This window comes from Amblyraja radiata, chromosome 17, assembly GCF_010909765.2.
Source record: "Amblyraja radiata isolate CabotCenter1 chromosome 17, sAmbRad1.1.pri, whole genome shotgun sequence".
NCBI lineage: Eukaryota > Metazoa > Chordata > Chondrichthyes > Rajiformes > Rajidae > Amblyraja > Amblyraja radiata.
In genome coordinates this window covers 39,783,363-39,807,448 of record NC_045972.1, presented here as the reverse complement: position 1 = coordinate 39,807,448, position 24,086 = coordinate 39,783,363, and the positions used below count along the sequence as shown (strand labels likewise).

At 42.9% G+C, this 24,086-nt stretch overlaps 1 protein-coding gene across 3 annotated transcripts in view; it reads left to right on the top strand.

Moving 5' to 3' along the window:
* The window catches only part of ripor1 (RHO family interacting cell polarization regulator 1), a 281,458-nt gene that overhangs the window by 130,654 nt on the left and 126,718 nt on the right, over positions 1–24,086 (top strand). The window contains exon 1 of one of the 3 annotated variants that reach the window (XM_033036274.1): positions 3,031–3,306. The exons of 1 other annotated variant lie outside the window; for it this stretch is intronic. The gene's annotated coding sequence lies outside the window, so the exon portion shown is untranslated. Of the gene's footprint in view, positions 1–3,030; positions 3,307–5,017; positions 5,041–24,086 lie in introns of those variants that run through there. One more of the 3 variants, XM_033036278.1, reaches the window with a different exon arrangement.

Here is a 24,086-nt window from a genome sequence, read left to right as displayed (position 1 = left end):
GAGTAACTAAAGCATTCAGTCTCTCTGACATAAAATTAGCCATCAGGGAAGCTTGAATAATAGGCTGTGGTATAAAGGGAAATAAATCCAAGGAGAATGTGGCATAAAACTCCTCAACTGGTGGAGTCAAAGGCTTTAGTGAAGTTGCAAAGACCATGCATTATTGGCGGTCGAGATCACATTCATGGAACCTCCATCCACATAGAGCTCATGCTGTAACTCTGGTAGACACTGGGAAGAGGTGGTCGAGGAGGATCTGACTGGTGACATTTTGTGGTGTGGTCAATAAGGAGGTGCCACTGGAGATACTGCGGTCAGACTTGTTTCTTCAGGAAGGTCAGGATTGTGATCTATCTCAGATCTCCTAGTATTGTTTTTTCTTGCCCGATGAGGATAATGGGATTGTGCATTTTTGACTGAAGTTCAATGGTTGCATGGTTTCTTTATTGCCACGTGTACTCGGTACAGTGAAATACTATTTTTACAGCTCACCATCTCAGCAGAAATACCAACTACTCTTGAAATCTTGTTGTTAGTTGACGCATGGCATTTGTTATAGCTTATCCATCCGTTGTGATGGCAGACTGGACCACATAATTGCACCTTCAGTATTGCAAGGTCTAAATCTTGAAACTCCTCGCTCAACAAAACTCTTGGGGGAATGTTATTTGCAAATCAGGACTCTCTGTGATTTGTAGGGCACAGCGATGGTGGAGGCTGCCAGAATAACTCAAGTATGTAACTGTAGTGCCTTTTGAAGATGCTTCGCGAGGCAGCTAATATACACAGGTGGTGGAAGCATTGAATGTTAAGATGCTGGTTGGTTAGCCAATGCTTTGACTTAGATGGGTTTGTGCCTGTGGAATTGTACCCCACAGAAATAAGCCCTTCTTTCAAACAGGTTTATGCCAACCATTGTTTCTTAGCTACACGAGTCTCACATATTGTATTTAGTTTGTGGCTTTTTAAACCTTGGAGTATCAAGCTTGTCCAGGATGTTCCTTTAGTGTTTGTGCAGGAAAGTTGGGTATATTGCATCACGTTTCTGGCCCAGGTGGCGCCTTGTCAGTGATGGAAAGTCATTGCGGACTCCTTATTTACTCTCTTGTCCCAACCACATAATTAACCACAAATAAATATTTGATCTAAGGTTACTTTATTGCAGCAAAGACATCTTGTATTTAGTTTTACCTTCCTAAATATCACACTGACCTTTTCGCAACAAATCTTACCTCACCAAATCCACCATTCAGCTCCTTAACATCTCACATTAATCAATCATAACACTAATAATTTATCAATCTGGCTTGATTTATTCTTTGGGTGGTGAAGAGGATTCCACTCCATTCCTTTGGTCTCCATAGGCATGGACTCAGTGGGCTGACGGGCCTGTTTCCATGCTATGTCTCTAAACTAAACTAATCAGACTGGAGGGTGGCAAATGTTGTGCCTTTGAGACGTTTGTTTAGGCTTCAGATTCTTCTTTGCCCATACAAATATGATGTCGAAGGCAAATGCAGCAATTATTGGATCTGTGCCCTGGAAGGTTTAAGCTGAGGTGTGTACAAGCAGAACCTGGTGATCGCAGCCAAGTACAGTACCCATAAATTACTGGTCAAACCTGCAGAGTCCCCAGGTAAAACTGTCACCATGGGAAAAAGTTTCCATCTAACCCAACAAATCAGTTTTACAAATCTTAATGATATCAGCTTTTCATGTTTTTTTGCATGAGGGAATAAAATCTTGCAATCAGTTCCTCTAATTTAATAATTTCAGCACAATGTAATTCGTGAAGATAGACACAAAGTGTTGGAGTAACTCAGCGGGTCAGGCAGCACCTCTGGAGAAAAGGGGTGAGAGACGTTTCGGGTCAGAAAATTGCTGCATTAAAGTCACAGACACGCGGAAGTGCAGATGCTGGAATCTTGGGCAAAACACAGTGTTTGGGTAACTCAGCGGGTCAGGTAGTATCGATGAACTGCGATGTTGTGGGTTGGGATCCTTCTTCAGACAGATTGTAAGGGGGGGGGGGGGGGGGGAGAGATTCGGGGTGACAAGGGGAAAAGCGAGGTGGGGGCAAGAATGGTGAGATTAGTGATACGTGGACACAAATTCGCAACAACCTTCCCGACGTAGAAAGTTCAGAAGTGAACCCTAAAAATGAATTGTAAGGAGATCTATATTTAACTGTACCAAACCCTTGTAAACCAGATCCCCCCCCCCCCCCCCAAAAAAAAGCCATTACCTTTGCAATTCAATTTTGAAGATTAACATGGGGGGGGGGCGGGGTAAGAAATAGATGAGGGGGCTCATGCAGTAGATGAGGGGCGATCTTATAGAGGTTTAAAACATCAGGAGAACACTGTCTCTTGCCCAGAGGAGGGGAATCGAGAACCAGAGGACATGTGTTTAAAGTGAAGGGGGAAGAATTAATAGGAATCTGAGGGGTAACTTTTTCACACAAAGGGGGGCGGTGTATGGAATGCGCTGCCGGGGGGGGGTAGTTGAGGCAGGGACTATTGCAACTTTTAAGAAACAATTAAACAGGTACATGGATCGGACAGGGTTGGAGGGATATGGGCCGAAGGCGGGCAAGTGGAACTAGTGCAGCTGGGACATGTTGGGCTGAAGTGCATGTTGTATGACTCTCTGATGCACGTTATATCAGCAATGGGGTGGATTTGTCTTAAAGCTTGTCCCCCAATGAAAGTCGGCGTTACTGTTATGGTGCACACTTCTTTATTTGGTTCGTTGTGTCTGTGTGTGCAGCGGTACTTTGTGTTCACCCACCACACAGACAGCGGTTGGAGTCGCATCTTGCCCGCGGTGGGTGCGGGTCTCCGGCTCAGTATACTGTCTGTACACGTCCAGCGAAGGCACAACACAACACAACACACAGCCCCGGACTGTCTGCAACGAAGAGCGGCTTGTTGCTTAATGCCCCTCCCCCCCCCGAGCCGTGGTGTGTCAGCCTTTCACACACAACTGGTGGCTGGGCTGCTGCTGCTGCAGCGCTGGGGAGGGGAGGGGGGGAGGAGGGTGGAAAATAGCAGCGAGTGGACGGGAGATAAGGGGGAGAAAGTGGAGAAGAAGAGGAGGGGGTGAGTGTGTGCGCCGCAGCGGGGCGGTGGTGGTGGTGGCACAGCCGGTGCCTGCCGCTCTGTCTCCAGGGTGGGTGGGTGTGGACACGGACTTGCTGCCAGCCTGAAGTCCCTGCCGCCTCAGCCCCTGCCTCCACAAGAAGCGCCGGGCAAAGACCAAGACCTGCCGGAGCGACCGCCCTGCCGACCCCTTGCAAGCAACCATGTAAGAGCCTTCGCTGGCGCTTTTATTTATTTAGCCCTCTCCGCTCGCCCTTCCCTTTGCAACAGCTACCACGTCCCTGCTCGCTGTGCAATCGCGCTGGAGGGAGGGGGTGCTTTGCTTGGCATTGAACTCGCTGCTGCAGGAAGACCGACAGGCTGGGGCCGGGGCCCGGGGTTTGCAGAACGGGCTGCAAGGCATCAGAAGTCGGGGAGGGTGGGTGGACAAAACACAGCACAGTCTGCAGGCAACGTCTGCTAAGCCCAGGCCGCCAGCGTGTTGCCCTCTGGAAGGCAGGGAGTGGGCAGGGGCGAGGAGGGGGTGCACGGCGACTTAAACTTCTGCAGTGAGGGTGGAGGGGACACGGGGAGGAGGGCCGTGCCCCGGAGTCTCGGCTCAAGCCGGGCTTGCAGGAGCGGTCCCGCGGGGAGAAGGGCTCATCCCCCACTCCCTGTCCAGACCCCCGGGAGTCTGGACAGGGAGCGGCGCTCAACAGGCGGCTGTAGCCGGGACAGGACAGATAGAGCAGGGATTCCCAACAGCCCTCCCCCGGCACTACTCTTTCTCCCCCTTGCCCTCTGCCACCTCTCTTCTCCCCCCTCCCCTCTGCCACTCTCTTCCCCCCCCCTTCCCTTCCCCATGGCCACCCCTCTTCTCCCCCTTCCCCTCTGTCACCCTCTTCTCCCCCCCCCCCCTCCCCTCCCCTCTGCCACCCCTCTCCTTCCCCCCCCTTTGACACCTCTCTTCCCCCCCCCCCCGCTACCTCTCTGTTCCCCTCCCCCCCCCCCCCCCCCCCCGCTACCTCTCTGTTCCCCTCCCCATGCACCCCTTCCGCCACTCCCTGTGCACCCATCTTTCTTCCTTCACCCCCACTCCCTTGGAAACCATCTCCAATCCTCCCCAGCATCTGTCTGCTCTCCCCTCTGGCACCCCTCGCACCACCTCTCAATCCCCAGCACACCTATATCTCACCTCCGCACCCCCTCCTGCTTGGCAACTCCCATCCCCTTCATCCCCCCCCCCCCCTAGCACTCTCACCCCCACCCACTTCCCTCACACACCCCTGATTCACCTTCACACTACCCTTCTCCCTTCCTCTACACCACTTCCTTTCCCTCTTGTCTCCCCAACATCTTTGGTGGATATTACCCGTCTCTAGTAGATTTGATTAATTTAATCTATTTTCTTACCTCTCTTCCACCCTGTCTTTTAAAACACAAAAAATTAAGTTTTATCTTTGGATGGTTTAAAAAAAATAATGTCCAGATTTCAGTAGAATATTATCTCTCCCAGATTACCGTTGGGAGTTTAATCCTAGAAGAAATTAACGTGATAAATTAAGTCATTTAGTATTTACGTGCAAAACAACTTCTTCAGTGTGTCTGCTAGACTCCAGCGAGTATAAAATGGCAATGAATTGCAATCATATTAAGGCAAGATTCTACTATACTGGTACAATCATTATGTGCATTGCTACAACAAAATGTGTGAATTTTGACCTAGTAATTCTGACATCAGCATAATTGCATTCCAATGGAGAGCTGTGCAGTGAATTTGTTGCACTAAGTATCTTTCATTTGGCCTCGTCTTTGTCAAGGACTGAAGTGAAAAAAAAACTTGTATTTTGAATGTACTTTAGGAAAGTAATTAAAAGTTACTTAAGTTTGTCTTGAACAAAGTGGCCCTAATGATCCAGGAACTCTGGAGGCCATTTGTTAACCGATTTTTAACACAAAGGTAGACATCACTTCAGTAACCCATTGCCAGTTTTGTAAATAAAATGTAAGAGTTGTTTAGTGTTGTCTCTATTTTGCCACGCATGAACTGAGAAAAAGATTCAAGGATGTTCTCAAATTCTTGTTGGGGAAAAATACAACATTCTTGTAGACTACCTAAAATTCCTACCACTCAAAGTGCGGCACTGTGGTGCAGGTGGTAGAGTTGCTACCTCACAGAGACTCGAGTTTGATCCTGACTTTCTGGGCTGTCTGTGTGGAGTTTGCACGTTCTTCTGAGTGCTCTGATTTCCTCCCAACTCCCTAGGATGTGCAGATTTGTAGGTTAATTAGCCTCTGTAAACTCCTAAATATGTATGGAGTGGATGAAAAAGTGGGATGACATATAACACGTGTGAACTGGTGATCGATGAATGGTGTGGATTTCGTGGGCTGAAGGTTCTGTTTCCATGTTGTATCTCTAAAAACTCTAAAGCGGAGAAGGAGTGTTCTGGTTGGCACTGAGAAACCTGAGCCCATGTGAGCACGAGGAAACCTCGCATAAATACTGAGAGGGGGGCACTGGTTCACAGACGGCCCATCCCTGCATTCTGTGAGAAACCACCTCCCCAGTTCTGGGTTCCACGTTGGCCTCCTCCGCCATGAGAAACAGTTAATCATCTTCAATCCTGAGCCAAAGTTGAGGCGCCAACTGTTCTTGTGCTTCTGTCAGTCCTACTTCTGCTAATGTTTGCCTTACAGTGAACTAAATCGAAAGTTACTTCTGTGTAGCCAGAGTTATTATCTCTCTCTATACACTGATCACATTGTCCAGCCAGCGCTTTGACTTGAATTGTTTCATTATGGAAATGTTCTGCCAGGTCTCGGGAAGCCCAAGTCTTTCCCAGAATTTAATATATTTTTAACTGATTTTTGGAAGGCGTTTTGCAGTCAGCAGCCCTTGACTTGGAAAAGTTGCAACTTGGAAAAGTAACCACATTAACCAGTAGATGTGATCTGGGACCCAACTGTAAGCCCAGGGCAACCCTAAACAGTTTGACACAATAGTCAGGAGATGAGAATAGTTGGGTTGCTTCTCAAGAACTGCTTCAACTTCACCCCTGTGAAATTCTGTGCCTCTGTTCCAATATTTAAAACATCTGTCACCTTGCTCGCCAACTTTAATGTATGTGTGAGTTCATATTCTTAATGTGGTGCCAGGAATATAACGAATTCCAAGAGAATTGGAGAACTACATAAACATAAGCACATTGTTTACGACACTCTCTCCAACAGCACTGTGCACGTGCATACATCATAACTTTGCATGCATTACTCATCCTCTGTTCTCTACCTGACTTTCAAAAGGGTCCCAAATCTGACTTGTAGAATGTGAGGTGCAGTGACTTTTTTGATATGGGCGGGCAGGGTCCAGGCATGTTAATGCAAGTGATCTGTATCTGGTGACTTTGTGTCAAAGATAGACAAAGTGCTGGAGTATCTCAGCAGGTCAGGCAGCTTCCCTGGAGAACATGGACCAGTGACGTTTCAGATCAGGAACCACCTTCAGTCTGAAGATGGGTGGCAAACTCGGATATGTCAAACTTTCTTGCCTGATTTGACACAAAGTTTCGATACAAGGAGCTGCAGATGCTGGTTTACAAAAAAGACACAATGTGCTGGAGGAACTCGGGGGGGGTCAGGCTGAGAGTCACCTATCCATATTCTCCAGGGATGTTGCCTGACCTGCTGAGTTACTCCATCACTTTGTCTTTCTATGTAAACCAGCACCTGCAGTTCCTTGTTTCGAGACCTTGTGTCGAAGCAGGCATGAGAAGTTGGCATATCTGAGTTAGGCATCCATAATACAGCTGGCTTCAAGGTACATTTTGGATGCATCTTGAAGCCAGCTGTAAGCCCAGATTCACACATCATCACAATGCTCCTGTTTGTTTCCTTCAGTAATTAAATCAATCATCAACGTGTTTACATTATCCGTCTCTGATGTAATTTATTAATTCCCCGTCTCCCCTCACAATCTAAGCTCCCAACTAGCTTGTGAGGATTTTTTCAATTGATGGCCGCCTGTAATCTGGTCAGCATCACAGTTGGAGAAATCTAGTACAGGAAAATTAAAGATCTAGTGATTGTTAATTAAACATATCACGTAACTATTGTTTGAATTTTTAAATGTTATTCTGCAGTGTTCACTACCTGGGCTTTGTAGGTTAGATAAATCTGAATTTATAGTCAAATGATATACTATCCTTAGGGCAGTTTGCACTAAGTTTGTCAAAGAGCATTAAATATCTTCTGGTCTCTTGAGACGTTTCATCAATATGCTGCGAGACACGAATAGACTTAATGTTTAAGACAAAACTAGGATGACTTACTGGAATGCAAGGTATAACGTCTTTTGTTTGAAATATGAAGCTGTGAGTCCATTGCTATTAATTTTCACAGAATTGTTGCTCTAAACTTCATACTGTTAGTAATACTGTCACCTAAATAATTAGCAGGTTGACATGCTCTGCAAGTTTAATTTTGAGTTTAAGTTTCAGCTTGTAGTGACATTGAGGCATTCTGCATGACAGGCACTCCACAAGTAGGTGGAGATGCAATACTGCTGAGGTAGACTTTAGTAAGTTGGGCTCATTCTGGGTTGTGTGTTTTTTGGTACTATTATTAGCTGGTCTGAAGCAGTAATAATGTCACACATTTCATTCCATCTCTTATTATGCATCATCCAATTTGCGTGGCACAGCGGCACAATTCTTATTCGCTGCCTGACGGCTCCATTGATCTGGGTTCAATCCTGACCTTGGATGGTGCAAATGAAGAGTCTACATGTCCTTCTTGTGAACAAATTAGTTTCTTCTGGATACTGGAGGTTCCTCCCAAATCCCAAAGGGTCACAGATCCATTGGTCACTAAATTGCTCCTAGTATCTAGCTAAGTGGTAGAATATGGGGGTGTATTGATGAGAATATGGGGAGAATGAACAGGATTAGTGTAGGATCAGTGTAAATGGGTGCTTGATTGTCATGCATTCTCAATGGCTGACAGGCCTGCTTTGTTGCTGTATGATCTTATGATTAATCTGAAGCGGTTTCCCCAGTAATTCAGAAATGGTACTGCCAAAGTGATGCAATGGAATTGGCAATCAACATTTTTTTTTAACAGATCTTTTTACCGCAACTTCTTCAGGATGTAATCTGTAATTTTACTAAGATCCGTTAAGTTCTGTGTGGGCACGAGTTTTTAAAAGGAGTGGTTGGGTTGGTGGTTTATAGAGCGTGCAGTGCATTCCAGACAGGCAGGTCTGTACAGGTGAAAATGAAGCCCTTTGCATTGAAAACTGACCCTTACTGCTGATTTTGCACGTCAGACGGAACAAGAGAAGGCACGACAAATGAAGGCTAATTGCGTAGTAATAGTCAAATCGTGCTTGGTGTTCATAAGCATTATTTGACTCAAAAGCCCTGAGGCAAAAATGTAAAACTCTGGCACGGTTGTGCATCTTGATGCATTTATTATCTTTCTTGTTCTATTCCGTGCAGTGTGGTACTTTCTGTTGGGTGAATGGTGTAGCAATGAGAGGAGTCATGGCGTTGTCTGGAGAATCAACAAGGACGTATTCTATGCCACGAGATGCCGACGGCTTGTATCGTGAAGGCCTAAATTTATTGTCGGCATTTGGGCAGACTCTGCTGAATGTTTTTCTATTGGTACTTTGAAATGGATCAGAACGTTGCATTGTTTTGGACTTGATGTATAACCTATCATGACTTGGCTAAATAAGTGTGCCATTGTCTGCTGTACAACAGCTGAATGTTCAAATATTTTTCAAACACTTCATTGCTTTATGGGCTTGCTGCGAGTGTGCCAAAAACACAGCAATTTGTATATTTTAATAATGTCAGAGATAATTATAAAATTTGCTTTCAGTTGGGCGTAGGCTGAAAGGTGGTTTTGTCAGAGAATGGTGTGCCTTGTGCCCCGCTGGCAGAGTCGGATGCACCAGATGGATGATTTAAAATTTGGGATGCAAAAAGCTGTAGGTTGGGTTTTTTTTAAAGCTGTTACAGAGTGTTTTGATTTCTTTAGCAATAATTGAGCAAAATGCACCTTGTCAATCCGAACTAGGCAAAACTAATGGAGAAGTGTGTCTCAAGGATTGTGTATTTGGAATATTTCCATGTTTTGCTGCCAGGGAGATACTACTTTAGTTAGTGTTAAAATGCAGAAAACACAGCAGTTTTGGGCACAGCAAGGTCCAACAAATAACTGGGTGGGTGGGGAGTGGTGGCATGCTGAAGAGCAATGAGTTGTGGCGTATGGGTTAGTGACGACTCTTGAGAATGTAACAGGCATTTATGCACGTCATCTGCTAATGTATGTAGTTCCCATGTAGCAAAGGCTGTCTGTGGCATTGAATTCCTCTGGCTAAAGACATTTCTCCTCATTACCATTCCAAAGGTACATCCTTGTATTTTCAGACTGTACCCTCTAGTCCTAGACTCTCCCACTACTGGAAACATTCTCTCCACATCCACCCTATCTAGGCCTTTCATTATTCGGTAGGTTTCAATGAGATTCCCCCTCATCACGATAAGAGATTGTTAAGTGGGCAAAGGGAAACATTCAAAGATGTTTACAAAACCTTTTTAGCAATTGTATACCATCTCACTCATGGGAATCCGTGGGCTGTGACTGAACAAAATGGAGAAGGAACATGTACGATTGAACTGACAACGTTGTGCGTACAGATAAATGGGAAGGAATTGACTAAAGATAGACATACAATGCTGGAGTAACTCAGCAGAACAGGCAGCATCTCTGGAGAAAAGGAATGGGTGACGTTTTGAGTCGAGAACCTTCTTCTGACTAACCACCCACCCACCAAGTACCTCCTACCCCAACTGTGGTAGAGTCTGCAGATGCCACATTGGAATTATCAGCAACCTCAGAACTGGAGTGGAAGGAAGCCATCCCGAGGGACTCCTTAAGTTGTTTTAGTGCTTTTGGTTGGAAGAATAAATATCGGCTGCAAGCCAGGAAATGCCGCTGTTTAAAATAATTCTGTAGGATGTTGTGGCAGAGGGCAGATTGGGCCTCAAGCCTCATACCAACCATAGGTGCACTGTTCCCTCAGTATTGCACTGGAGATTTTGTGCTTGAGGGTTTAGAATGGAACTTAAACGTACCATTTCCGAGTTGGAGCCTCGAGTACGGGCGTCAGAGGTCATGGGGAGAAGGCAGGAGAATGGGGTTAGGAGGGAGAGATAGATCAGCCATGATTGAATGGCGGAGTAGACTTGATTGGCCTAATTCTGCTCCTATCTCTTGTGATCTTATCCCTGCGATACCCAAGATTTTAAAAGGAGACCTTTCCACAACTGCAATACCTCCCATGTGGGTGGGCCTCGTTGGTTGAATTGTATGTTTGCATTAAATCTTAGTGATGTGTTCCACCATTAGATTTGTAAGCTTCCGGAGTTTAGGTGGGTGATGGTTGAAGGGATAATAAAGCAGCCTTTTGAATTACCTCCACTTTGTTGTTTCCTTTCCTGACCTGTTCTTATTGATTGGCAATATAAGACTGTGGTCCTTGAATGTAGTGGGAAGCCACATTTTCCTTGGGTTCAATTCAAGTATTTCATTCATTGCTCTGATTTAATCGAAGTTTACTCACCAGTTGTTGTTGGATAACACCGTCCCTGTAAATTGTACCTTTGGGGAAAAGAAGTGACTAAATATTCCAACTGGGTGTTTTGTTTTGACTGCTGCAAAGTGAATATTAGAACAAGCCTGGTCTTTGTGCAGCTTCTTGTCTCAGCCAAGATCTCCGAACATTTCACTTGGTTTGAAGTATTGTGCACTCATTTGGGCTAAATGGAAGCATCCTTTTCCAACCTTTTCAGAAAAAATACACTTTTGGCTTTTGCTAGAACGCTGAATGAATGCACGATTCCACAGGAGAAGAAAAACTGCTACCAAGTGCCGAGTGACCATATTAACATTTTCTGCACCTACTCCAAAGACGTACAGGTTTGTAGGTTAATTGGCTTGGTGTAAATGTAAGATTGTTCCTAGTGTGTGTGGGATAGTGTCAATGCACAGGGATCGCTGGTCAGTGGGCCGAAGAGCCTGTTTCCCTGTTGTATCTCTAAAATTAAAAAAGACGTTTATATTTTATTTATACATTATATAATAAAATATATACACACACACACATATATACACACGTGTGTGTGTGTATTTATGTGCGTGTATATAAATATATATTTATACACACACACACACACACACACACACACACACACATTATATATGTTCTTGTGTCTGAAGGAGGTTCCTAACCCAAAACATCACCTATCCACATTCTCCAAAGATGCTACCTGACCCACTGAGGTTACTCCAGCACTTTGTCTATTTTAATGTTAATTTGTCCTTTGGTACAGGTTCGCTGTCAGCAGATTATCTTTTAAATATTTTACTGTGGGATCAACTGCACATGAGAGCTGTAAATAACATTAACATTTTGATTTCTAATTTAAAATAATGGCATGCAAGGGGTGACCTAATGATAACAAAATGTATTTGATTGTGTGGATGTTTATGGTGGAGGATTGCTGAACCAGGGGCTTTAACCTTAAAAGTGTAAGAGCTGTGCTTTTTGAAAGACATTTTTTTGTTTTCTCGAGTCAAACATTGGCTGTATATAGAAATAACTCCACACAAAAAAAAACTTTGGTTCAGATGCTTAACATTTTCAACATTGAAATTGACTTGTTTTTTGTATGAAAATAGTGTTAATAAATATTGAATTGAAGCAAGTGAATGAATTTGATATGGATCAGCCATGATGTAATTAAATGATGGAATTGGCTTCAGGGTGAATGACCTTCTTGCATTGATATGTTCTTGTATCTCCCTGTGCCGAGCCAGGTGGGGATTTATATTTTCATTACCTTAATTCATTTAAATCCTGGTTTTGATTTTTTTTTTTCCCCCTCCAGTGTAGATATGTACTTTCTTGTGCCATTTCATGAGGTCTGCCTGCAGGTACTTAAGAGGACACTTTGCCCAACCTCCTGACAAAGAAGGGTTTGTTGTAAATCAGCATTGGTAATGCCTATTCGTAGAAGAATAGTTTTAAAACAAAACAACTCCTTTAAACTCCGGGTGCACAACCGTCACCATTTGGGACTGAGAATATTTCTTTGCTGAAGATAGACACAAAATGCCGGATTAACTCAGCGTGACAGGCAGCATCTCTGGAGAGAAGGAATGGGTGACATTTGGGTCGAGACCCTTCTTCAGATGCGAAAGGTCACCCATTCCTTCTCTCCAGAGATGCTGCCTGTCCCGCTGAGTTACTCCAGCATTTTGTGTCTATCTTCAGTATAAACCAGCAGTTCCTACCTACACATAAATATTTATTTGTTGTTTTTGTTTTGCCAATGGCAGAGATAAACTGTCCTCAAAATGTTTTTCTGCGATTTAAACTTCTCTGCAGTAACACTACTTTTGTGCTGGGATTGTTGTGGTACATTATTAAATGAAACAGGAGTACTTCAGAGAATTGATGATTACAACATGTACAGAATTGTAATCATTGCAGAATGTTTACTAGATGGTGATGAGTTCATCTTCACACTGGGACAGCAATTTGGCAGTCTATAGTAAACGGCATTATCTTAGCATAAAGTTGGCTATATCTGCAAGCAAATACATGCTTGTGGGTAAATCTAAACGTGAGTGCATGTTCAGCAAATGTGTTTTTAAATATGACTGTGCAATTACCGTATCACCACCTCCTTGAAGAAACGCCAGTTGAGAGAATTATCCACATGTTACAACATCCATTTCACTGTCCCTTGAGGCTATGGACATTTTTTTAAACCGTTTCTCTGGAAAATGGGAAAAGGTGGAAAACCAAACAAGAATGCATGTCACTTGGGGATGATGCAGAGGGAACTGCAAAAATATAGGTTTGTAAAATCATCCCTTTTAAAGGTGAAGGGGGAAAAGATTTAATAGGAATTTGAAGGGTAACTTCTTCACACAAGGGGTGATGGGTGTATGGAACGAGCTGTCGGAGGAGGAAGTTGAAGCAGGGACTATTACAACATTTAGGAAACAATTAGACAGATGCATGATAGGACAAGTTTAGATAGATATGGGCCAAATGTAGGCAGGTGGGACTGGTGTAGATGGGGCATGTTGGTCGCTATGGGCAAGTTGGGTCGAAGGTCCTGTTTCCACGCTACAAGACTATGACTAAAGTGGAATATGTTTATTTTTGTACCAGAACCTCGCATCTGGCCATTTTTCCTCCTATTAATTTACGTTTTTTTAAACATTTCATTAGCAGGTAGATAGAACATATATTACACTGAGTTCCTCCAGCATTTTATGGCTTGCTCTGATTCCAGCATCTGCAGTTCCTCCAGTATATTGTACCTCGATGCCTTTCAAGTGCCGCTGAATTGTAGGGATGGGGGAGCAGGGTGGGAGTGTTGCGGGAGGAAAGGGCTGTGCTTGTTGTATTTCAGATTTGATTGTGATGTTAAGTTACAAATCCCATGCCAGTAGTTTCCACGGATACAATGAAAAGAGGTTGTGACTGGGTAGGTGAAGATTCTACACTTTACTGGTGATCAGTCACAGAAACAAAGTTGTTGAAATCATGTTTATCATCGCTAATTGGAGTTGCCATTTCTAACGGTTTCCTTGAATGGCTATTCCTGACAATCAATCACGGCCTAAATGCTTTTGAAGTTCATTCACAAAGTAATGAAGAGTGTAGTTCCACCTCGGGAACAAAGCTACGCTCGGCATGGCAGTGTGCACTGTAGCTCAAGCTGTGCCATTTTTGTGTCACAAATCTCTGCACAAATGCTGCATTCTTGTTGACTTTGTCCTTAACTTTCTTCATTTTGTTGTTCAATCTCATTGCTGAAGGCCATCTCTCACATCAGGTTGCTTCCCCTTGGCTGTAGTTAGCTCCTTGCTGTAAGACAGTAAAACAAAAGACTTGTTAGAACATGTGAATTCCCTACCTGGTGTCAACAATCAGCTCCTTAGACAGGCACAAAAAGCTGGAGTAACTCAGCAGGTCAGAGAACATCTTTGGAGAAAAGGAATAGGTGACGTTTCGGGTCGAGACCCTTCTTGCTAGCCTTGAGAGCAAGATTGTTCTGGCCCACCTTGATCAGATTATCGATCTCCCTCCTGGCAGTCTGACTCATCATTAACCGTTATTCGGCGAATTTAAAGATGGCATTGGAGCGGTTTCTGGCTACTCCATCATGGGTATGGAGAGAGTATAACGGGACTGAGCACACAACCCTACGGTGCCCCTGTGCTGATAGTTGTGGAGGAAGAAATTTTTATGTCAATTCATACTGATTGAGACTGCTGCTGAGGAAGTCGAGGATCCAATTGTAAGCTCTTGCAACATTGAATTCATATTTCAAAAATATTATTACTCCAAATGGAAATTCGGTCCAAACATCTCATAATAAGCTGGGGAAGTTTCTACCTAGCTGTTCTCAGGCAGCTGAACCATCCTATCACCAACCAGAGAGTGGTGCTGACCTCCCATCTACTTCTTTGGACTATCTTTAATCAGACTTTACTGGACTTTATCTTGGCACTACACGTTATTCCCTTTATCCTGTATCTGTACACTGTGGATGGCGAGATTGTAATCATTGCAATTATGCTGACTGGATAGCACGCAACAGAACAGCTTTCCACTGAACTCGTTGTACTCACTGTACACATGACAATAAACTAAATGAACTTAACAAAACAATGAAACAACAGGGTATCTTTATTATTTGCGTTGCCCAATATGGGACGTAATGACAACACTGCCAAGACGTATGTTGTGTGATAAATTCTTGTCTCAATGCTGGCGTTGTGACAACCATTAGCTTCCTTGGAGGAAGAGGTGGACGAGTTGTTGAAGTGCCTTTTTGTCAATGACGGGGTAATGCTGTAATCTACATGGACGGACGTTATGATCAGAGTGTCATTTAATCATTCTGCCACCTTTCCCAGTCAGTAGAAAAAGGCTGTTTGACCCTTTCTTTCTCAGTTGAGAACAATTTACATTCTATGAGTCACTGGACTGCTGTGTTTTGTCTTGGAGTTTACACTCTCAGAGAGAACAAAACATGGTGCCTCTTGCATGCGGGCTGAGTAGACCACTTCTGTACTCTTGCTAATCGGAAATCAGGGGCATGGCAATACTCTACTGGACTGCTTGTAAGGAGAAGTATTTAATTTTGCACACGTGACAACGAAATCACCATTGAAACGGTGACATTCATGTTTGTTATGGGTAGCTGTGCCTTCAGCTAGCAAGATGCAAAGCTAATTCCCTCCACAATCTCACGTGCACTTTAAACGTGCTGTTAAAAAGCAGCTCTGCTGTCCACGTGTTTTTAGTGATATCCTGATATCTCCTTGAAAGGTTTGTTAAATTGTTTGTTAATCACTGGTATGAAACACTTAGGCCATTTCATAATGGTAATCTTGTTATCCAGCTTGTCATGTCTGACTGGCTTGAGAGCTCCAAGTTGTTTTAGTTTTAATCCCTTCATCCCCTGGTGCTCCCTGCCACTACTTTCTTCCTCTGAAATGCTCTGTTAGACTCATTTGATCCGTCAAATAGAAAAGGCATTCCTTCCCCAAGAGATTGCCTCTGTCAATCTACATATGCTCGTTAAATTTGGGAATGATTTGGATGTGTCTCGGATGGATTCCAACTACAGCAGAATTCATTAGTTCCCAGCCTTTTGCTCAATAGGCTCAATTTTAGGAGTATATAAACTTAAGAAATCTTTTAAAATCCATTATATTTGTCTTTTTGAATGTCAATGATGTTTTTTTTAATTAAGTATCATTGATTGGATGTAATTACTTTGAGGTTGTATGAGTAGTGGTGTGATACCAATCCAGATATATGTTTGATCTTGTTTAGGTTTATGTTTACTACTGTCATGTGTACAGAGGTACGGTGAAAAGCTTTGTTTTGCATGTTATTCAATCAGATCGGATAATACTATACATAAATACATTCAAGCCAAACGCAGCACAATAGGCAAGGTGAACGTCAAGGAATGGAGTGCAGAATATCGTTCTCTGCACTTTAGCACAACAGTTCCAGAGACAAAGTCCAATGTCTACAATGAGGTTGAGATATTTCAGGGGTGGGGGGGAGTGGAGAAACTGTTCCTAATGTGAAATGAGGTTTGTGTCAGTCTGAAGAAGGTTCTCAACCCGAAACGTCACCTATTCCTTTTCTCCAGAGATGCTGCCTGACCCGCTGAGCTGTGCAGTATTTTGTGTCTATCTTCGGTATAAGCCAGCATCTGTAGTTCCTTCCTACACACTTTGTATCATTGCAATTTTGAGCCTCTATCTTTTCGCTAGAGCGATGCCTTCAATTTTCTCCCCATATCCTGAACTAAAGGCGTATGTCACCAAAGTGGTGAATAAATCACTTTCCATGCAGGGAAGCTGCTTATCCTGACACTTCTGCCTCTATGTAGTTGCTGAAGCCTTCTGCCTCTATGTAGTTGCTGAAGCCTTCTGCCTCTATGTAGTTGCTGAAGTGCTTTGGAAATGCAACGCTTCAACGTTCAGTGCAAGCATTTTCCTTTGGTAATGTTTTGAAAACCCCTGAATCTCATCAACAGATTTTACAGTGGGAGCATATGAGGGGACCACAACAGCACGAGTAAACAAAGGAGTTAGATAATTATCATGTTAAGTGCAACAATATATGTTGTGGCCCACCCATGTCACTGTTGGACAGGTATGCAGGATCATGTGATATGCAATAGTTTGCTGTTAAAGACAAATTTCGAACAGTTTTTCTTGAAGATGTATTTCCTCCTGTCCCGCTGAGTTACTCCAGCTTTTTGTGTTTATTTCCTACTGATGCTGATGCAACTTGACTCTTTGATATTGTGGACAGATGGGTAACTGAGAGAGAATGAATGAATGAATACTTTATTGTCACGTGGGACAAGTCGCAGTGAAATTCTTTGCTTGCATACCCAAAGGAAGTGAAATTTTTACATTTGCTTCCCTTTTCTATATTCACATGACAGATACCGAGGGTTCCTTATTTCTGATTATAATGACCAAAGAAAAATTCATGCATCCTTTTTATTTTTTGCTGCATTGGACAAGGCAAGTTGCCGTGTTTATAGACAAGACTGTGGGTTACTTGCCTCCAACTGTAAATTATAATTTTGAGTGAATACAAATGCTTTGCCGTGATTTAGTGAATTGGCTCTACTTATTTATTTTTCTCTATTCTCTAGCATTTGGTCTTTTTTTTCATCTTCAAATGTCTCACGTGAGTGCTGGGGTAGATTCCTCGGTCGCAATAAGGCAGTTTCTCCAGGTTCCCAGTACAACAATCATATTTATACAGTTCCATCACCGATTTTCCGGCAACTGGTTGTCCTGCACCTCATTCCGCTCCCCTGCTCTGGACCCCCCCCCCCCCGAAAATTTGGCGGGTGAGGCGGCTACTACTTCAGTGTGTTGTCTGTGGCGTAATCGTGAATACCTACTTTATTTAAGGAAAAGGTATGCTTAATCTGACACTACAAATTTGGCAATGGGCAGCTGGGAATGGGAGTTTTTTACGTTCAAGGTTGCCTTTACAATGGTCAAGGTTTAATACAATTTGAACCAAGCCAACCAATCGATTAGGTGGGACTTTATTTTCAGATGTGTAAACAATTTTAATCTGGATGTTTGTCTTTTCAGAAAGGTATATTAAAGTAAATTTGTTTCCAATTTCATAAACTGAAAATATTGTGGAGTTAAGAGTGTTTAATTGTCTTGTATACTGCCAAAGGAACAGTGAAAATCTTTCTTGCTGCAGCTTTACAGGCTCATAAATGTAAAACACATAAATAGATAAACAATAATCAATAATACAATAAATTAATAAATCGGTAATACTAGGATACCAGCATCTCTGGAGAGAAGGAATGGGTGACGTTCCTTCTCACCAGAGATGCTGCCTGAGTTATGCCGCTGTCCCACTTAGGAAACCTGAACGGAAACCTCTGGAGACTTTGCGCCCCACCCAAGGTTTCCGTGCGGTTCCCGGAGGTTGCAGGTGGTTGCCGGAGGTTGCAGGTAGGGAGACTGACAAAAACCTCCGGGAACCGCATGGAAACCTTGGGTGGGGCGCAAAGTCTCCAGAGGTTTCCGTTTAGGTTTCCTAAGTGGGACAGGGGCATTACTCCAGCTTTTTGTGTCTATCTTCGGTTTAAACCAGCATCTGCAGTTCCTTCCTTCGTACTAGGATACCAGATCATAATAGTGCAAACCAAATTGCATAGTGCAGCCAGTGTAGGTAGAATATGTTTATTTTCTAAATGGTTGAACGAGCATTCTGTGTTTTTTGTTTAAAGCAAAACTGTGAGAGGCAGCTTTATTAATGCCAAAAGCAAACACTTTGTTGTGTAGCAGGGTAGATGCAAAATGCTGGAGTAACTCAGTGGGGCAGGCAGCATCTCTGGAGAGAAGGAATGGGTGACGTTTCATGTCTACTTAGTTGCGTAGTGTGCTTGCTTTGCTGCTCGGGAGAATCTTTTTTTTAAATCCCGTGTTATGTCCAAATAATGGGATGCAGCATTGCAATTTTATTGGTGCATCTAAACATAAACATAAATTAGCCAGATGTAAATGTAAATATTCTTTCTCATGTTTTTATATATTTATTTCTGTCTTACCTTTGCCTCTCCTGTACTTGATAATGCCTCAATGCTTTCACGGAACCCACCCAACCAAGTTCTTGTATTGCACAGCCTGAACTCCTCTCCAAATTGGTTCCTACATGCAGTTAATCATTATCTGTTGGCTGAATAAAGAGGAATAAATTAAATTGCTATCAAGAAAACGAGTAAGAGTTAATCGTGCAAGTCATAATGGCTAATGGATTCTCTAAATGTTCTTTCTAAATACCTGCAAAAATGATTGATCCACTTAGTTTCTAATTGTTTATTGTGCTTGTGTCGTCAGCTCGCAGTATTTAATGACGGTGCTGCTTGAAAGTACTAAATAAAAACAGAAAATGATACAGATACATTGCAGGTCTGGCAGCTTCTGTGACAATAGAATTAATACTTCCCAATCAATGACCAATACCACATCAATGCAGTGACCATTCATCTGGTAAATGCTGCTTCATCTGCTGAGTATCTCGGGCATTTTTTTTTTACTTCAGATTTCCAACATTAGACAGCACAGTAGCGCAGCTGGTAGAGCTGCTGCCTCACAGCGCCAGAAACCCAGATTCAATCCTGACCTCGGATGCTATCTGTGTGGAGTTTGCACGTTCTCCCTGTGACCACATGGGTTTCCTCCGGACGCTCCGGTTTCCTCCCACATCCCAAAGACATGCAGGTTTGTAGGTCAATTGGCCTCTCAATAAATTGCCCCTCGTGGGTAGGGAGTGAATACAAAAGTGGGATAACGTTGAACTAGTTTGAACATGTGGTGGTCGGCATGGACTCAGTGAGACGAAAGATCTGTTTCTACAGTATATCTTTCAATCCATCCAGAAGGGGTTTAGAACCAAAGGGGTGCAGAGTTGATGAGAGATGTTGAGTTCCGAGTGTCCATATGTATGTTAGTATTAATTTCTTCAGGTTTGTTAAGCGGTTTTAAAATTCTGAAATGAGGCTTTTATTTTGCCGCTTGCATTTCTCTTGCTTTGATTTTTATTTTTAACACTGTCACTCCCACAGAATTTCCCAGACCATTCCATATGTCCATTGACGATTTATTTTTGGCATTGAGCTGCTGTCTCTGCTAATCAGTTGTGAGCTCTTAATGTGCTGTTCAAATTAGTAAGAGAGGGTATTAGGGAAGTAAAATACATTGGTCAGCATTTCTTGCATGAACTTAATGTCTGAAGGTAATAGGATTAGTTCAGACACGTACCGTATGCTGTATTTCTAGAATTGTTGGTATATTCATATCATTTGAAGGTTTGCAGTATGTTTAGCTCAAATGAAGAACCTAACGGTCTTGGGTAGCTTACAACCCGACAGTATGAACATTGAATTCTCAAACTTTACATAAGACTTCCACAGAGTCATGGAGTGATACAGCGTGGAAACAGGCCCTTTGGCTCAACTGGCGAACATGTCCCAGCTACACTAGTCCCACCTACTTGCGTTTGGCCCATAACTCTCCAAACATGTCCGATCCATGTAATTGTAATCCCCTTCCCCCTTTTTTTTTGCTGTGTCCTTCCCATGTTCCCTATAGATCTGCCTTTTTAGTTCCAGTATTCACAATGATACATTTTCACCATTGTAATCCGGTTTTAGAAAGATCAACATTGAGGTCCTTTACAGCTGAGGAGTTATTTTTCAACTGTGGTCACTTTTGTGAGGTAAAAAATCTTGTTTTTGTCTGTCTCATCCATTTTTAGAGCGGCACAGCGCAAGAGAGCCAGGTTAGATCCTGACCTTGGGTTAGATGGGCAAGTGGGATAACCTGGAACTCGTGAACGGGTGATGGATAGTCACCCGTTCATGGTGGGCCAAAGCTGCTGTGGGGTTGCAGGCAATTGTTCTTGACCCCAGCTCTCAATTTGCTGCATCTAACTCCTCTTTTAAAACCATCAATGGCAGAGTGGACTTGATGGGCCGAATGGCCTACTTCTACTCCTATCACTTATGACCTTATGATCAATAGCACCCAACACTTGTAATCACAAAAAGGTGTGCAGGCATCTCTACAGCTCTTTTCCATGCTGTATCTCTAAAAGTAAAACTAAAATACTGAAATGATAAAAATAAGGAAATAATTGATGTTGGTTGAAGGATAAACATTAGGTTGGCTACTGCGGGAAATGTTCTCAAGTAGTCCTAGGGATCTTTTCACCATATGACAAGCTGTTTGCTGCTCTTCTCTGACACCACATTCAGAACAGTTGTCTTTGAATAAGACGCTGAATCAAAGTTCAGAAGATCTTGGGGCCTCCCCTCTATACTGCACTGAAGTGCCAAAGTTGATTAGCTCACATCTCTGCAGTGGAGTATAAAAATATTTCTTGCTTTTTCATTTCCATTTATGGGATGTTTGAATGTTAATCATGGTGCACGTTGCAGCCTTCTGCATTTTACTTCCCTTGCTCCAAATCAAAACTTGAGACGTTTTTAATGTTTGAACAGTCAAATGTGCAGCCTTGAGTGAATGTCATACTAGCGCATGTATAGGTCCCCCCCAGTTTACGAACACTTTATTCTGAACAACCCATACATACAAATGGGCATTTGGGTAACTGATGGGATTGATTTGCTGATTGCTGTGGGGTTGCAGGCAATTGTTCTTGACCCCAGCTCTCATTCTGCTGCATCTAACTCCTCTTTTAAAACCATCAATGGCAGAGTGGACTTGATGGGTCGAATGGCCTACTTCTACTCCTATCACTTATGACCTTCTGATCAATAGCACCCAACACTTGTAATCACAAAAAGGTGTGCAGGCATCTCTACTTTCTTCAAAGATGTGCAGGATTGTAGATTAATTGGCTTCTGTAAATTGTCTCGTAGTGTGCGGGGATCGCAGGTCAGTATGGACTCGGTGGCCAAAGGGCCTGCTTGCACACTGTATCACTAAACTAAACTAAACAAAACAGGGACATCATCTCACCAATACGCTTCATTAACAGAAAACTTATAAAAATAACACAGCTGATCATCACTTCCATCACCCTGAGTATCTGTGGACAGGGAGAATGAAATTAACAGTTTTAAAGCCAAAAGAAATAGGATTATTCATGAGTCTTAAGATCACATCATAATTTTGGACACAACTACTATTTAGTCTGTGCTTTTATTTGCTCTAGTCAAAGTTAATATTTAATTTTAAAGCTGATCTTTCCAAATTAAAACCACAGCACACTAGCCTTTTGTTGGGAGTTCGGCAGTGCAGTGAAAAATCGGAAATAAAAACAGAAAACGCTGGAAATAGTCAGCAGGCTGGGGAGCCTTGGAGAAAAGAACAGCGGAACATTTAAGGTTGATGATGTTTGAAGTCGGCCCAGGTGAATGTTCAGTGGGGCTGTGCTACTTTGCATTACATGACGGGACATGGAGAAAGATCCACCCAAGATGGCACCAGGCCCAGGTGACTCTGGGCCCAAAAGTCGATCTGCTATCATTCATTACAATCGCTCATCACTCTTAAATCTTTATTTCAGCACCAGCATTTCTACCTCATAGGAGACCTTCAAACTACCTTTAATCGTATTTTGCTGGACTTTATCTTGCAGTATACCTTTATCCTGTATCTGTACACTGTAATCATATATAATCTTTTCACTGACTGGATAGCACGCAACAAAAAAGCTTTTCACTGTACCTCTGCACACGTGGCAATAATAAACTAGACTAAAATAGGTGCCGAAGACCATTCACTTTATCAGTGAGTTCATTGTCACGTATACTGAGGTACAGTGAAAAGCTTTTGCTGCATTCAACCCCAAACCTACTATTTACATGTTAGATTGTTCACTTCAAGGTCCTATTCCTGCCTTCTCCCCATATTCCCCAATATCTTTAACATTAAGAAATATATCTACCACATCATTGGTCTATTGAATGATGCAGCCTTCACTGCCTCTGCTCAATGTGACGCAAACTGCATATGGAGAACGCAATGTTCTTTTCCCCTGAATCCTTCAGTTTTTCTAATTGTTCTGTTAAAGAGCCAGTGGAAATCCACTCGTTGATGTAACTTGTAATAGCATCAAAGGGGAGATGAAGAACGACTGACTTCGTTTGTGCCAGAGTTATCATCTGGAATGGATCGTCTGATATCGCAGGGGAAGCAGACTCACAAATAATCCAAAAGATATCGGATAAGTAGTTGAAAGGGAATAAATAATTACATTTATGTGAAAAGAACAGAGGCCAAAAGGAATGGGAGCTTCCTTTAATCCATGCAGCAACATGAGGAGATAGTTAAGGTATTCGTCCTTTCCATGGGAGACTGTCCAACTGGACAATCAGCAATAAAGGACACCATTCCCTTCCCTATGATTTGTTTTAACGTAGGTTTACTGCACTGTGAAATGTTTGAGGCTGGCGGGCTGGCAGACATTTCCAGTGCAGCTGAGGCTGACAGGATGCAGCTCGGATGAGTGCTTTGTTATACCTGTACTGGACAGCAGTATGTTTTTCCACATAAACGTTGCCTCAAGAGTCGAGATGGTTTAACTGTGTGTACCGAAAACAGAACAATGACGTTCTTACTTGCAGCAGTGCAACAGGCCCGTAAAAACAGTACCGTAGATAGCATAAACAAAAAATACAACAAATTTAAAAAAATTCAATATTATTGCAATGTAAGCCCACAGACAGTAGTGCGACCAAGGCAGTTAGTAGTTCATAGTTTAGATGGTATTTGTAGCGTTCAAGATCATGGTTGTTGGAAAGAAGCTGGTCTTGAACCTGGAAGGCACGATTTTCAGACTCAAGATTCAAGGTTCACATTTATTTGTCAAATGCTCCAATTAAGGTGCAGTGAAATGAGTTACCATGCAGCCATACGTGTATCTTCTTCCCGATGGCAGGTGTGAAATGCTGGTTCTGCTGTGTTTTTATTTAAGGCCCTATTCAACATCCAAACCCTTGACCCATCCCAGGCCCCCAGCTTCATGCAATTTCAGCAGATCCTTAAAAAAACAGACTTTAAAAACACTTACAAGCTTTCCTCTGAATGATTGCAGCATATCCGTGAGCCATTTTGCCAAAATAATCTTCCTAGTCATAGTCTTCCAGGCCATTTGGCCCAACTTGCCCACACCGGCTAACATGTCCCATCTATATTAGCCCCACCAGCCTGGATTTGACCCATATCCCTCTAAACATGTCCTATCCATGTACCTGTCCAAATGTTTCTTAAACATTGCGGTTGTACTTGCCTCAACTACTATTTAAAAGGATCAGTTATAGTAAAAATACTTTTTGAAGGCTGAACTAATTTATATAATGGTTTACT